This window comes from Brachycentrus maculatus, unplaced genomic scaffold, assembly GCF_059751285.1.
Source record: "Brachycentrus maculatus isolate JH-2025_06_01 unplaced genomic scaffold, ASM5975128v1 h1tg000117l, whole genome shotgun sequence".
Taxonomy (NCBI): Eukaryota; Metazoa; Arthropoda; class Insecta; order Trichoptera; family Brachycentridae; genus Brachycentrus; species Brachycentrus maculatus.
The window spans coordinates 3061349-3078113 of NW_028280870.1; the positions used below are offsets into that span (position 1 = coordinate 3061349).

At 30.3% G+C, this 16765-nt stretch overlaps 1 protein-coding gene across 3 annotated transcripts in view; it reads left to right on the forward strand.

Annotated features, from left to right (window-relative positions):
* kcc (solute carrier family 12 member kcc) overlaps positions 1-16765 on the forward strand; it is a 303698-nt gene that overhangs the window by 125757 nt on the left and 161176 nt on the right. The window lies entirely within an intron of this gene.

The window sequence follows — 16765 nt, forward strand, 5'->3', positions numbered from 1 at the left end:
AATTGCGTTGACAGTTATTTCATTTACAAGTAAACAGCATATGTTTAACGCATCAAACACGCATCACATACTTACTGTAGCACAAAAGGTTAACATCAAAATGAGTGATTTAGAACTAACTAGCTAAACTAACCATCACGCCGGTTTGCCGCAGAAGTAAGCAGAGATAATATAACATCACACCACTCTGTCTTTGCAAACATTATTCGCCTCTTCCACATTCACACATTTCCTCAAACATACAATCCAATCCTCACAATCCGACTTCTGATCCCTGGCCAATTTCAAGTATTTTAAAGTTTTTTCAAATATTTTTCTTGAAAAAGAAGAATAATAATTTAACATCAATTAATTCAACATTTAATTATTTGTTTTCAAAAATTCAACATTGAGTGTCTTTTATCAAGAATGTTTCTATTAATTGGTCATTCCTGATTCTTTCATCTGTAACTACGTATTAACCCAAAAATAGACACTATAGCATCCTTCTTGAGCTCTGCTACCAATTTTTGTTGTTGTTTAGCAGAAGATAGTTTTAAGTTTTAATTAGTAGGATAAATAAGTTTTTTGTTTTGAAAGATGTCGGCATCGTAATAAGATTAAAACAATTAATCAATAATATTATGTTAGTTTTAAAATGGATAGTCACAAAGTAAGTGGCTCAAATACTGATTAACTTTTTATTGCTGAAATAGATTCCGACAAAATACTTAACTTTCACAATGTTAGATGCTGGCGTACTGAAAAACGGTTTTCTAAGCGATGTTTTATGATGAAATAATATTTCTTCGTCTTTGGTTTTTGAAGATCTCACTGCCCACAACTTGACAAGGGTCTTAACCTTTATTCATCCCGTGAAGTTAACGATAAGTAATTACATCGCGGCGCGCACCGTTGACTTTCTACCGTAAACTTATATACTAAGTGTCGGATATCGTGATATGCGGACTGCTTATTAGCCTTTCATATGAGATTTATTACAATAACCAGGCCCAAAACATTATCCTTCTTCTTTTAATAATCCTTATCTGAACCAAATGGTGCAAAGGGCACAGCACTGCATCGACGCAGTGTTATTTTGATCGTTGATTGTGTGAAAAAAGTGATTTCTGAGGGAACGAATTTATAAAAAAAAATATATAACATGGATTGGTACCTGAATATGTCATGTGTATTATTCATTTGTTCGCTTCCGTAGCGCAATGGTCAGTACGTTCAGCTACCGTACTGGAGGTCCCGGTTTCGATTCTCAGAGGGGGGGGGGGTCAAATAAAAGTAAGTTAATTTTCACTCTAATATTTATTTAATATTATCCTGGACTGGTACTTAAAGCGGATGGCTTACACTTCCCTTCCTTGTTAACGATCAAGCCAACAAGTTTGTATGATGCAGTGCCCTATACATCATCAGGCGCGCATAAGGGTTGAAAAAGAAGAAGATTATTAATTAATGTAAGCTTACACCACCCTTCGTTCTAGTTGGACCACTGATAACGCGGTAAAATAATGGAAGACCCATATAATTCTTACTTTCTTTCAATGAAATTAATTTGCGACTTCTTTTTTTGGGAAATATATGAAGAACATGATATTTTTACACAATACATAAATATTTATGTACAGAAGAATGCCTTGCAGGTGGAAGCCGCTAGCTGATATATGTACATAGGTCCTTACGGTATTCCTCTCCCGTTCTAGTAGGTACTTCCTTTGTGACTCCATTCCTGCCTCCCCCCTCACCCCTCTCGCCCTCTCCCCTTGACACCAATCCCCGTACGTAGTTTTATTTCGGATAATACCACTTATCTTTACCTGTTTCCACGTGGGACACGAAACGACCGATATCAACCTATCAACGACAATGTACCATTTTATTTTATGAACTGGAATATTATTCTAGCGCGATCGATAAATCTCTTTTTCCTTTAATCCTATTATTGTGTATATTTATACATTATTTGTTACACCAAATTTAAATGTTTGTTTCATGCATTTTTTTTTGTTAAAGTCATAACCCGCGAAGCCTCTACTTTTACAGGCCGTTTTGAAACTATCTAAAAACACGATTTTAATTTCTTTTTGTACATATTGATGTTGATATCGTTTTAGTTTTTCATTTTACTTAAGGATTTTCACTTCAAAGAGAATTTAATTTAGAACTCAAAATAGCATTGATTTTATTTTACGAATACATTTTTATGGAAAGTAGCGATTCCATCGGAGTTTATGTATAAGAATACAGTACGAATTTATTTACATTATTTATATAAAAAAAATTATTAAACAATAAATTTAAATATATATTTTAATATTAATACATATTTATATTATAATAATGAATAGTAAATTAAGTGTAGAATTTAAAATTCTATAATTAATAACGCGAATCAAAACATTCGGCTTATATTTTTGTACTACCTGTTTAACCTTGTGAGGGCATTTTCAAACTAGAATAAAATAACAACTAAGTAATTTTTACCACATGAATTTTATTTGACCAGCAACCGGGTTTCATTGTAACCGACATCATCAGACTGGTCATTTTCATTTTCATGGTCATTTCCAAACGGTTCGAATAAAGCAAATTTGATTGACGAAATAGGCTTCAAGAAGTCGAAAAGATGAGTTCTTTTATTTTGTGAGAACAATTTTTTTCAACTAAGCGCATTCAGAACAAACAATACAATGCATACAGTACAATCTTTTATATGATTTTTTGTGATTTTGTGATTTTTTTTCGGAATATATACTTATATATATTTTTTTAAATTATAAAATTTCTTTCAAATTGAAAATCTTTATTAATGTTTTCCATAGTAGACCATATAACGGTTTTGATCAAATTATTTTAAAAAATTCATACATTTAAAAAAAAATACTTCTCATGACAAATATAATACTACATTCAAAATATTATATATTATGTTTGAACCAAATTTGATATGGAAAATGTGATATATTATTATGTACATATGAAAGAAGCCATATAAGTAGCTTTCTCAAAGCTTTGACACGAACAGTTTAATCGGATACTTGCGTTGGTTAAAGGTTATGTGACTTAGTTATAATAAGTTATATCGATACTTTCAGACTCGTTTATAGAGCGTGCCTGAATTGTAATATTGTTTTTATAGCATTTGACAGGTATATATTTTGGGCTAGGACGATGAAATCTCGAAATAAAATACGATACGATCGATTCCGTTGTTATGAAAAAATACCTATTGAAAAAGACGAGTTTTATCAACGTTTTTCTAAAACCATTAATCATTTTATTCGACAAAGGAAATCTAATATTTCTTTGGTATATGGTAAAATGAGGTAGTTTATAATAAGATTTGAATTCGAATTGTTTGAATTTGATTTATCTATAAATTATGGTGTGATTAATGTTTCATTTTCTATTTTACTTAACAAGGCTGACGCCAAACCTCATATGAAATTTAGACGGTTTATTTAATTGGTTATTGTTCATATAATTTAATGAATATAATAATATTCACGAGTATAATACAATTTGTAACGGTTCAAGTATAAAATAAGCTGATTTACTGATTTATAATGAAGTGGAGCGTAATATGTTTTTTTTTTTCCGTTGATAAGTATATTCTTCTACAAGTACCGTAAAGTGGGTATACTTTGCACCATGGGTGATACTTTGCACCACCTTCTGTAAAGAAATTGTAGAGCTGGTCATCTCTGATACATGTCATTTTTCATTCTACTTTCTATTGTTTCTGATAGATGGCACTTCAATCTACTTTTTAGTTTAAAGAAGTAACAGTCGGTCGCTATTGCTTCAATGCGTTTTTCTTGTCCGAACGTAAAGAAAGTTTTCTGTCTGAAAATTGTGTCCGAAAAAATCCAGTGGAATCAGTATACTGAAACTAGTTACAACAAGTGAGTGGTCTCTAAATCGTAGGTAGATAGGCCCTGCTTTTCTCAAATGCTTTATTTTTTAGTTACGTTGTCAAGTTTTTGTAAAAATAATATTTTTTTTAAGAACTGACTTGTATTGACCACATTTGGGGTAACATTGCACCAAGTGCAAAGTATCCACAAAAGGCCATAGTTAATTAATTTGATGAAAAGTCTTAAAACGGCTAATACAACTTGACATGTTTGCTAAATATCTATTGGTTTTGTGTACTTACTTAATTCCTGATGGTATATTTTTTTTTAAAAATGTCAAGAACACACAAACAGCGGCCTTATGCCAGACGATACTGCGATTTTACACCGAAGAGAGTGGAGCAGTGTTTGGTGGCCATTCGAAATGGTACAATCAGTCAAAGAAAGGCTGAAGAAATTTTCAAAATCCCCAGAAGGACGATTAACTATAAACTCAAAGGTCAGCACACAAAACCTGTGGGAAAACCTCCGATATGTGACAAGGGCGAAGAGCAATCCTTCGTAAACTGCATAGTAGACATGAGTGAGTACGGTTTCCCAGTGAGTGTTTTTAACATTCGCTACATTCTAATAGCCTATTTGGATAGATTTGGCAGAACAGTACGAATATTAAAGAACAACATACCAGGCTCTGAATGGATAAGATCATTTTTGCAAAGACATAAAACCTTGACTGTTGCTAAAACTAGTCAGTTGCTTAATCGGTTGCCATTAAAAGCGTATGACGATGACGTGCGCCAGAGTTTTCAACAGTTTTTGGAAGAAAACAGATTCAACCCAAAAAATTCAGTCTCAAAACGCAGGAAAACGATACTGATAGAACCAGGTAAGAGCATTGTTCACGATCCAAATGTCGAAATGAACGTTGACGAGACACAAATGCTACCTGAACCAACTACATCAATGATCCCACCTTCCGCATCGAAACTTCCAGCATATCTAGCATTAACTAATTATAGTTCACACGGAAGCTTTGAGGAAGAGGGAGAAGAACAAAAACGATGACTGAAACCAGTTATCGTATTTGTTCTTCCGTTTCATTAGGACCAGTAAAAAAGAAGGTGGGAAAATATGTCGTATTTCATTATGAAGGAGAAAAATTTCCGGGACAGATTTTGGAAATAAAGAAAGACAGAGTTGTTAAATCCATGCAGGAGAGTCTCAAATCGTGGAAGTGGCCGATGAAGGATGACTTTCTTCAATATTCTTGGAAGGATGTAGCGGGTTCCATAAAAGAACCGAAAATGCAATCCAAAAGAGGTTTCTTTACCGACCCGGAACTTGACCATATTTAGACCTAATTTAATTTTAATTCCTATTACCTATGTAGTACGATATGTTTTAATATCCACCTTTTATTTTATATAATTTTAAACCTTCAGTATTGGAAAAAAAAACATTTTTGTTAGATTTTTCAATATTTTTTAAAAAAAAATTCTATCAAGTGTCTTATTTTTCCATAATTATACAATATTATAATCTGCATTTAGTGAACTGTGAGCCAAAACCCTTCACAAGGTGCAAAAAAACTTGTAGGATAGCCTTTACTTTGCATAAATTTGGATTCTAGTACGAAAAGTGTAGAGAAAATATCATGGTGCAAAGTTGTACTTTACCCCGGGATACTTTGCACCAAAATATAAATATAAAAAAAAAATACAGGCAAAATAGATAAAAATTTAAAAACGTATCAGACATGTTACAGGTATATGTGTTATTACATTGCAATAGTTGAAACCTCAGAAAAAGTAAAAAAACCTGATCTGAATAGACAATTTTTTGAAAAAATGCAGTATTTTGGTGCAATGTATACCCACTTTACGGTATTTGATAAGAATTATTTTTGTTTGTGAGAGCCAAAATCACTCGTAAACGAATGTAAGCTTATAAATTTATTATTTAAGTTAGAAATCAAAAAAATAATCTAAAGAATTAAGATGATATTGATTTTAATGTGATTAACTTCGGTAGCATTGTAAAAAAAGGTTTATTTCTCTTGAATCGGTTCGCAAATATTTTAAATAAGTATTACAAAGTTAGGACCAATTCCGTTGTCGAAATTATAAGTATTTAATAACGTTCTTCTTCGGTATGGAGTTTATCGTTTTTGGTTGATAGCGTTTTTCAATTGAATCTTTGTTTAAAACAGCTTTATCTTTCGAAATGGAGATAACAGATGTTGCCAGAAATCAAATAGTATTGATAATATAATTCGAAAGTATTTTACGAAGCCGATACTAAGTCTTTCAAAATATATCTTTTTTTTCGAATCCCTGTCTTGTTTTCTATATAGTAAATGAATTGATAAAACGTTTAAACTATGATGGTCATAACCATCATAGTTTATAAACCCACGCTTATTTTACATACAACACAAATTTTTGTCTAGTCTCCCATTAGCTTGATGATGTCGGTAACGTCAAAATCCGATTGCTGGTCAAATTAAAAAGGTAGATTAAGATATTTAGTTCTTGTTTGAAATAATATTTTATTTATTTCAAAATAGCTAATGGAAAAAGTATTAAAGGAAAAAGTCGCCATGAAAAATTCGCGTTATGCAAAACCGAGTTTTGATTGTGAAATTTTATGTACACAGTACTGCGAGGTGAAAGCACAAAAGAATTGTAAAGGAAAAGGAACGCAAAGCAAAAAGTATTCCAGAATCCGGTAAACGTATTTCACTGCATACTAAAGAAGATGCATTACACCAAATATAAAGGATTGGAATTCTTTACAGTCTTCTCTGCTTTTACAATTTTGTACAAAGTGTATTAGTTAGTATTATAAGTAATTAAGATAATTTAATACTGTATTTTGATTTTATCGTTATGGATTCTACAAATAACGTAAGAAACAAAATTCAAGAAAGTGTGTTTTAGTCAACAGTTTTGTGTCCTATATGGTATGTGTAATAAAGAATTATATTATATATTGGTTTTGCATCAACGGTGTGGAATATCATGATGATTTAAATATTTAAAAAAATACATACTTGCATTTGAGTTTATAAATGTAAACACGACAATTTTAGAGAACTACAGATGTTTTCGTTTACATTGATGAATAAATGTTGATGAAAACATCTGCTCTTCTCGAAACTAGTCGTGTTTACAATAATAAACTGAAAAAGTTGTCATAGGTTTCGCAAGTGTTTTATTATTTTTATTTTAATCGTCAAATAATATTCATTTAAAATTTGTATATATAAATAACAAAATATTCAAAAACTGTATTAAAAAAAACTGGGTACGTCGTTTTCAGTAACGATTCAATTGTAGAAGTAGGAATATCAACATGAGACAATCTTATTCATCTAAAACCTAACGCCAAAATACTGCACTGGACTGAGAGCATTAGGGAATCAAAACATTTCATTTTCTTAATGGAAGTCTTATATGTGACTTGATATGCAAAGGTATTTTTTTATGAATATGCAAACTAAGTAATTTAATAAAAAACCTATTTCCGATTTTTATGTGACGATTTATTATTTCTATATTATAAACCTTTCATTTTATTCAAAATATTTTGAATGTGTCCAAATCCTCGTTTAAAAATCAGGGCTTCTTCACTATGGAGTCATTTTTTAAAGACATCACAACGTACATGAAGAAGAATATGGAGGTCTAGGTAGTTCATATAAAAAATAGATTAAACGAATACTCACCTTCTGTATCCAACCCCGATTCATTTTAAGTGATAATTTCCCTTGTAAATTACCACCGCTCAGGAAATTTCGCAAAGCGTAATGAAACTGAGTTGCGTTTGCATTGATTTTTAGCACATGGGTTATATATTGACGGTAATTTACTAGATAAATGGTAGTTTTAGCTCTGTTAGGGTCGGAAACAGGAGAAAGGAATCAGCTAACACATTTTTTTACAGATTTTTCGTTACAAGGTATAAAATTGGTATCTGAGTACGAGCAGAAGTATTTTAAATTTATTGCATTTAAGTTCTGTTATTAATTCATATTTATAATATTTTTTCCTGAATCTGAGAGGTTTAAAGCAAATAAGGCTGATAAGAGTCTAGTAGGATGTTGTTTAAATCCAAAAATATACTACGAGTATGAATTAATACTATGTAAATTCAAACAAAGCTAAGGTATTTTGGAATGAATATAATTTTTTTATTATTAAATGCATGAACTATATTTTAAGATTTAGGCTCATAAGCTTTTGTTTAATGGCAATGAGTAGGATACATAAACCCTCAATTTTATTTAGCTTAAAAGCAAAAAGTTTTTACCTAAACTTTATGATATTATTAGTTAATTTTAACCATAAATGATTAGATAAATTTTCAAATCAAATATTCACATCATCCCGGAATAGTTCCCCTAGTGTTGTTGCTAAACGTTAGGAAATTAGTAGAGGAGAGGCAGAACATTCATAATGTCAGAACTAATAGAAATCCTTCGGTAATTATATGTTTATTTCGGTAATTATAATTATATTAATTTTTCGGTACATTTTGTTAACCTTTTATATTTTTATTCTCAATTATAATTATTGAATATCCGGCCAATATAAGTCAAAGCCAATTAAACATTTTGAAATAAATACAACTATCAGTATTTTTCGTTTTTTTTCCACTAAATTTTGTTGGTGGAAATTTGGTTGGTGAAGTCCACATACGACTTGTTATTAATATTTTTATTGGTATATTAACAAAAAGTAATAAGTATTTGAGATACAATATGTTAATAAAAGTATTAAAAGGGCTATTGACCTATCTTTAGTTTTTTTTATTGATAAAATTACACATTTTATAATTTTCATAAAATTATTTTTTTATTGATTCTCTTTTTGATAATGCTCTAATTTAAAATTAAAATTTCACTCTAAGGATTTGTAAGGTATATGATATTTCGAAAACATTGTTGCTTAGTATTTTTGTGAAAAAAAACTGTAGTGTAAATGGTGTCTGATTTTAGTAATGTGCCGTAATAATTTTACCGTTGACTTTTTTTACCCTACCTTCATGCGATGAATAGATAAGTTGGTGCTTCATCGGGTTAGCGTAGTGCCTTATGCACCAGTGTATACGATGAGAGAGAGTAATAAAACTACTTTTTTGTATTCACAAAGAAATTACTTTGTCTCCAGTTAGGTTTTCGAATACAAAGCATTAAGTAAGCAGTAACCTGTTTCCTTGAACCCTAACTCCATGCATAATGGGCATAATGAACCATCCCCCATTATATCGCGATGAGTCCTAAAGACCAAGTAACTTTACACCTTTGAAGCTATGATAAATGTTAAGCTTATGCCAAAACTTGAGTCATGCTCCCTCAAAGGAAACTCCGGTTCTGAGAATCCCATAAAAGTAATTATACTATAAATGTAACAATTGAAAATTTTCGAACAATGGCTGCAGAAGAAATGATGGGCTGAAAAACATAATGGTTCATATTACGATTTGTCATTTTCGAAAACAATCAATCGTGGCGCTGAAATATTATTATTTTATTCACTTATTGCCGCCTCTGTAGATTAATTGTTGGCGTCTTTGGCTACTGTGCACTCATTTTCCGGTTTCGATTTTTATGGAGGATGGTCAAAATAAATCTATCAAAATACCATTAGATAAATGATATGCATTATTGGGCACGAAGAAAGGTCAAAATTAAAAGTAAATTTCAAATACATTAATCTGACGCTTTAAATTAAGAGACTGTATGAGAAATATATTTTTTAACTAATTCAATGTCACAACCTTATTACAAACAACATTCTTGGTCTTAACTAAGACCAAATTCGATTTTGATTATGTCAGCACTTAGCTTTTTTGAAAGTATTATGTGTACGAACTGCACTGATAACACTATCCCGAAAAGGTTAGGCTTCAAACTTAAAAAATGTCTACTCGTGTATAAATCAATACATAATATAGCTCCAGAGTATCTAAAAGAGCTGTGCATTACAAGCGAAGGGGTTGACGTGTCACTTTTAGATCGGCTACAATAACTGCCATGGGTAAAGTGATCTTGCCAGCTTGGGATCAGCGCACTACATTTTGCAAGAATACCTTTACTGTTGCTGACCGATGGCCTGTAATACTCTTAAATACCAGTTAGAACAGTGAGAGCGATATGATCGCTTTAAAAAAGCGCATTTTTTCCACAATATCCTTTCCCCAATTAAATTACAGTAAATTATCCTTGAGGTAGTATTTTACCAAAATGGCGCTTTGCAAATTAATCAAAATTATTATTATAATAAAAATGTATGAATCTAAAAAGTGTTAAGTACTCTCCATTTTCATAAACTGTGATTAAATTTGACTAAAGTTTAAAAATTCAAATTGCCAGACACGTCATTATAATATTAATCCGAAAGTCGAGTGATTTAAATTCTAATGGGGGATTTAAGGTTGAACAGACGACCTCTGGACACGTTTCGGCCGTTTAGAGGTTGTTTGAATTCATCCCGCGCTTGTGTAAATTCGCCGTCATAAAATAACAATGTCTCTAGATATTATATATTATATATGAAGCTGTATAAAAGCATCTACGGAACGCTCTGTCTGGATATAGTGTGCTTTGAAAGGAGCCCTAACACCTGAATTGTTCCATTAGCATTACAGCCCCTTTGAATGTTTTTGTATAATGATATTACCGTAGCCTAAATTTCGGTACAAATATCATCTATAACTTCACCATATACGAGTAAAAATTCTACCGTAGACATTCAATAACATATTGCCATCTGCTCACAGTTAATTCTGTTTTTTTTTCTGTCGATACAGTTTCTGTTTAATTAATTTGCAGGATTTAAATAGAAATGTCAAAAGATATTTGGTTTAAAAGACGGTATTTTAACAAGAAATTGCCGGTGAAATCAAAATGGATGAGGGATTTTTAATCGCTAAATTTTGAGTGAGTCCAAATACTTGTTCACAAATCCCCTTTTTTTCGAGTTTCTCCCCTTAGAAGTAATTTTGACATTTTATGACAACTTATCATATCAAAATGCTGTTCACTTTTAACTCATTTGACATTTGTGAAATTTTATAATTGGAATGTTACAATTACCTGTTTTATTTGTTATTCAGTATTGGAAATGTATTTATGTTAATGTTCTGTTAAATTTATAAATAAATAAAATAAAATAAAATAAAAGAGTGTCTGATTATCAAAGCTTTCGCAATCCAATTGTATATGGGTGTAATGAACTCACGTATACAGTGTAACGTGATTTGTAAAAAAATATTGGTGTGGTTGTCAATAATAGGTAAAATGATGAATATCATTCTGCTACGTCTATGTTGAGATGTCAAAAATGGAATAATTTTGTACTCATGCTGAAATTTCATTAGGGAAAAAATAACATGTTATTCCGGGGCGAAAGTCAAATCCTTAATGGTGTAAATCGTAAACATGATATAATTTACGCGAATTGCGTAATATTCATTCCGAAAGTGTTTCGAGTCCTATACAACGGTAGGTGTACATATATGAAGGAATGTCTTTTCTCATTACTTTACCATTCGTTCTTGTTAACATATAATACCAACTCAATATGCTCGAATAAAAAGTAAAATAAACGACTTTCCGTTGTTTATTTTCAAGGATGTATAAATTGGAGGAGAGTTCCCTTAGCGGGAGTAGCAATAATATAATGTCGCGTGTTTTAGAGAAATGAGGAGAAAAAAGTTATATCGCCGAGCGCCTTATTGTTCTGGTAGAGGGATGGATTGTCTTGTAGCGGCATAAAGGTAGCTCTTTACATTATGACTAACATCTACCATCGCTTTGTAGCTAAACTTTTGATAGATGTTTGTAAAAGGTGCAGGAAGAAAGAATACATGAATGTATAACCAAAGAAAAATTGTATCTTCTTGAGTTTCTAAATACAAATTGTGTGGAAGCTTTATTTTCATTCACGTGTAGCACGCACACACACACACACATATGTAAATATATATATATATATATATATATATATATATATATATATATATATATATATATATATATATATATATATATATATATATATATATATAATTTCAATCAGTTTACTTTCCAAAAATACTGAAAATTGTATTGTGTGGTGACTCAATCATTCGTTCACAATTATTATCAAAAAGTAACATTTGTTTGATACCAACCATTTGCCTTTGATCCGACAACAAAACAATCTAAGGTAATAATAAAACGTGAGATTTTTTAACTTGGAAGTTGTTTTTATTTCGGAAAAAATGTAAAATAAATACTAACATTTCTTTCCCAAAAAATGAGATTAAACATACAAATATTTGACATACGAGGGCAGCCTGAAAAGTTCTTTGTTTAAATGAATTTTTATTTTTATCTTTAGTCAAGTTAAAATATGAAATAAGTATTATCGATAAAATTAAGAAAGGTGTGTTGTGATGGTTTTGGCTTGTGAATCGAATGACTGAAGAAAGAATAGTACAATCAATATATATATATATATATATATATATATATATATATATATATATATATATATATATATATATATATATATATATATATATATATATATATATATATATAAACATGTATTTTAATGTTAGAATGTTGTATTTGAGAAAGGTTTGCTCAAGACGAGTGAACATTTGCTAAATACTGACCAAAATCGAATGCGTATATTTACACTGTTTGGATATTGTCGTATCTATGGCGTCATAGGGAGTCGCAGGGCGGCAAAAGAGCTCACACGTCTAGGAAGCGGTATAAAAATCGGAATAGTTGAGTAGATTTGATTATTGTACAAATGTATGAATCGTTACTTACGAAAAGATGCTAATAGTATTACCGATATACTGTATATATAATTATAACAAAATTAATCGGTTATTATTAATAATTACCGCATGTCTGTAGTTCCAAAACAGTTATGTATATATTTAATGACCGGAACGCACATTCACGTTTTGCGGTGTTTACTGTCGGAAGTTTCGATAAAAAAATGGTACTATAAAAATAAATTGTTTATTAAAATTGTAAAGGATGCGATCGGAATTTTCTGATTTCCACATTGGTTCTACAACAATGTACCTCGATTTTAGTATACGATTCAAATTTCAGGTCAGCAAATCGAACGCCGAGGCAAAATTTGGTGATTACGATTCGAATGAAACGAACTTTTTTGTGGTTTGGTTTTTGTTTTTAATTTTACTGAGCTTTCATTTAATATAAATGGCTACTGCCGATAATAATATTTTTATGTCACGTAATACAGGGAAAATAAAATATCCCTTTTGATTATCTATTTATCATATTATATTATATATTATATTACATATTTTTATATTATGTTACATTTTTAATATTTTAGGAAATTATAAAATAAATTAAAGTAGTAGTATTATATCGTATTGATGAAAAAACAAGGATTTTATGTTTCATTCAAAGCATAAACAATAAATAAAGTAATTCACTTACTTCAATAATAAAAAAATGTACTGTAAACAAACAAATTCACACTTTTTGACAAGCCTCTCCTTTTAGACTCTTAAGACTCGCAAATATAATAAAATGTTTCTACCCACGATTATTGTTATTTGTATATTTTTTTAAACCCGAAAAGTCTCTATTTTTAGTGGCTTATTTGCAAGTTAGGTAGTGAGGATTGCGAAGGTAAATGAGACAATACCCAGACCAATTATCAGTTAATCTTTTTTAATTTTATTTTGCAATTGTCAGGAATCAAATTCACGACGCCAGTTTCGCAGTTTAGCGTCTGTACAACCACCCCACGACATTGCCTATTGTTTCCTAAAATGAGTGATGATTTTTTCGGTAACAGTTAAATCTAGGTACGTATCGAAATACGAACAAATCTACAACATTTTGAGTGTGTCCAAATACTAATCTAGATTATTTCCAATTGGGAGTTATTTTTACAAAACTTCGTTTCGAGTTTGATAAGAGTAATGTGGTTGTCAATCATAGGTAGAATTGTGTGTAAAGTGATCACAAAAACCAACCGATGACGGTCGTCAGCCCTGTAAACGCCCAGACTTCCAAATTCTTCTTCATCTTTGATGAGATGTTAAAAAAATATTAAATTACATTATTTTCACAATTGTATAAAACTTAAAATAAACATTAAAATTAGGGCGTAAAATATTTTCTTGTAATCAACTTATAATATATTACTTATCGATTCGACTTTACCTTTAGGAAAAAATGCTATTTTTTTAAGTAATAAAACCACAAAGGGAAACATATAATATAACATAGGGCCACAGATGACGATCGTAAGCTCTGTAAAGACCCAGGCTTCCATATTCTTTTTCATCTTGTTAGATTTAAAATATAAAAATGAACGAATCTACATAAAATTAGGCTTAATTCTCAGGGATTATATAAGTTACGCTAGGAAAGGTGGGTTATATTCGTACTATTGTATTGCCGAAAGGAAATGTGACAGTTGAAGGTTGTGTGCATTGAGTAGCAAGCAACACGGTAGAAAGTAGGCAGTAGACATTGTACTAGTGTCGGGAGTTGGGAGAGCGGCCCTCCGCAGTCCTATGGCTTCTAAGTACTGCGGAACATTGACATACTTCTCTCTATATTTGGGTCACCGCTATTTATAATGTTCAATTGCTAAAACAAATACCCGAATTCACTCGAGCGTAATAAAAGTCATTCAAACGAAACTGATTCCAAACTTCGCCACACGCGTTCACATTTATGAATTTCAAATACAATGTGGTAAACTAATAAAATAAAATAAAAATATGATTCCACGAAGTAAGGATTTTCGATTCACATTGAATGTTCGTAAAAAAATTCAAATCAAAAATAAACTATTTTTTATTAAATTAAAAATACAGTACAAATCTTCAAATTGATGTATGAGGTATATGATTTCCTTTTATTGGGAAATTTTACAAAAAAACAATGTTCATTTTTTAAGTAATAAAACCACAAAGGGAAACATATAATATAACAAAGTACAAAGGGCCACAAATGTCTTCAGATATCGTCTGAATATGAAAATCTGAGATGCCTTGTAAATTTAAGTGGTTTAAATTTATATATATATATTTATTTGTTAATTTTTGTATGGTTCACAAACGAGGAAAAACATATTACAAGAATACAGTGCAATACAAATTGTTTGAATGTTTATCATCAATTAGATGAGAACACAACAAACTTACAGAAACATATAAAGGTGCAGGTTAAATACATATATAAAGAATATAAATTTGATTGTGAAAAAAAGAGTAATAACAATTAAAAGTAATGAAATAAAAAATAAAAATTTAAAGTGAAATTTAACTATGATACATAAGGTACAAAATTCAAGGATCGTTATTCAATTCAAGACTTAATCATTAAAAATGTCGATGATGACATTATCAGTATTTTCTAAATTATTATACAACCTTAGCATCCTAGAAATGGAGTTAAAGTGTGCCATATTATTATTATATACTGGGAGAGAGAATGTATTGTGCATCCTTAATCGCCGAACGGGAACATTCATTGCTATCTTCTTGACACAAAATGCTGAATCAATGTTACCATAGATTATATTATATGTATATTAATCGCACTTATTGTATAGATTTGTTCGAGATAAACGTGAATGAAACATGTAGTTAATTTTAAAGATACGCATAACGAATAGAACATATTATCCACTTACCTATAACAAATTTATCTGTTTACGATTTCAACATGGTGAAAAATGTGACGTCATAGAAAGTGCCATATTAGACGATAGATTAGTAGGGTTGCTATGCATCTTGATACGTCGAAACATGTCATCGTTATTTAATATGATGTCCAACCGCATTTAAATTTATCAATGTAAATAATAAAAACAAAAAGCCTCGGTAGGTTCTTAAAATCTAAAATTAATGTTCGAGAATGTTAATTTATCCATATCGTCGAGAATAATTGAAGTTTTGTAAATTCTGTAAAATTCTGAAAACCTGAAATCAAATTGGGCGAATTCTCCCTCTATGATAACAGTTTACTTTGAAACATAAAAATACGATATTTATTTATATGTATGATAACATTTCTCGATGAGATCTTGGAAAAAAGTGGAAAATTTAGTTCGCAGTAATAAAATTTGTAGTAAAAACCTTATTATAAATCCGTTAATTTCATATACTTTCCTCCTCTATATGTAAATTATTAAACAGTTAACAGATTTCATTTAAGAAATCAGTTTGATATTTTAAGTGTAGATTATATTTGTTTATTTTTTAATGCAAACACACACCAAATATATTTAAATTGTATTTCAGAATACAGTCAGCCGTATTGTATTTCATAATACTTATGACTATCCTTATAACAATAGAGGGTTCTGGTTTCTCCCGAAAATATTCTAAAGTAATTTGAAAAAAACGAAAAAATTGATATTTGATTACTTTTATTAAAAACGTTTTTTGTCCGTAGTTAATCATTTGAAAGTGAAATAAATTAATTATCGTGGTAAAAACAAGTATCTTCCCAAAAGTGATTGCTCTTAGAGCTTTATGAATAGAACTCTTCTGATCTACGTGCCGATAAGAGCCTTAAATCAAATTGAATTTATTTTAAGTAGTATTTACTTGGGATGTTTACCGATGAAACTGTTTTGTTTCGGTATTATTTATGTTTACCTCACTTGAGATAAAAGTTCCATCATTTGAGGTAAATGTTCGCTTTCGGCGGATTCTACGATGGCCTTTGTTTTAAAGAGAAAATTAATTTAAATCCTATAAACGGGTATATAAGCAGGTTTATCCCATTTCTACAGTGAGATGTCACTAGTTGCTACAGACGGAAGTAAATTTCACGTGACAAGGGTACCTTTTAGTTCTATGAGTAGGCGCTAGATGGCTATGACAATTGTGTATTTGTTTAT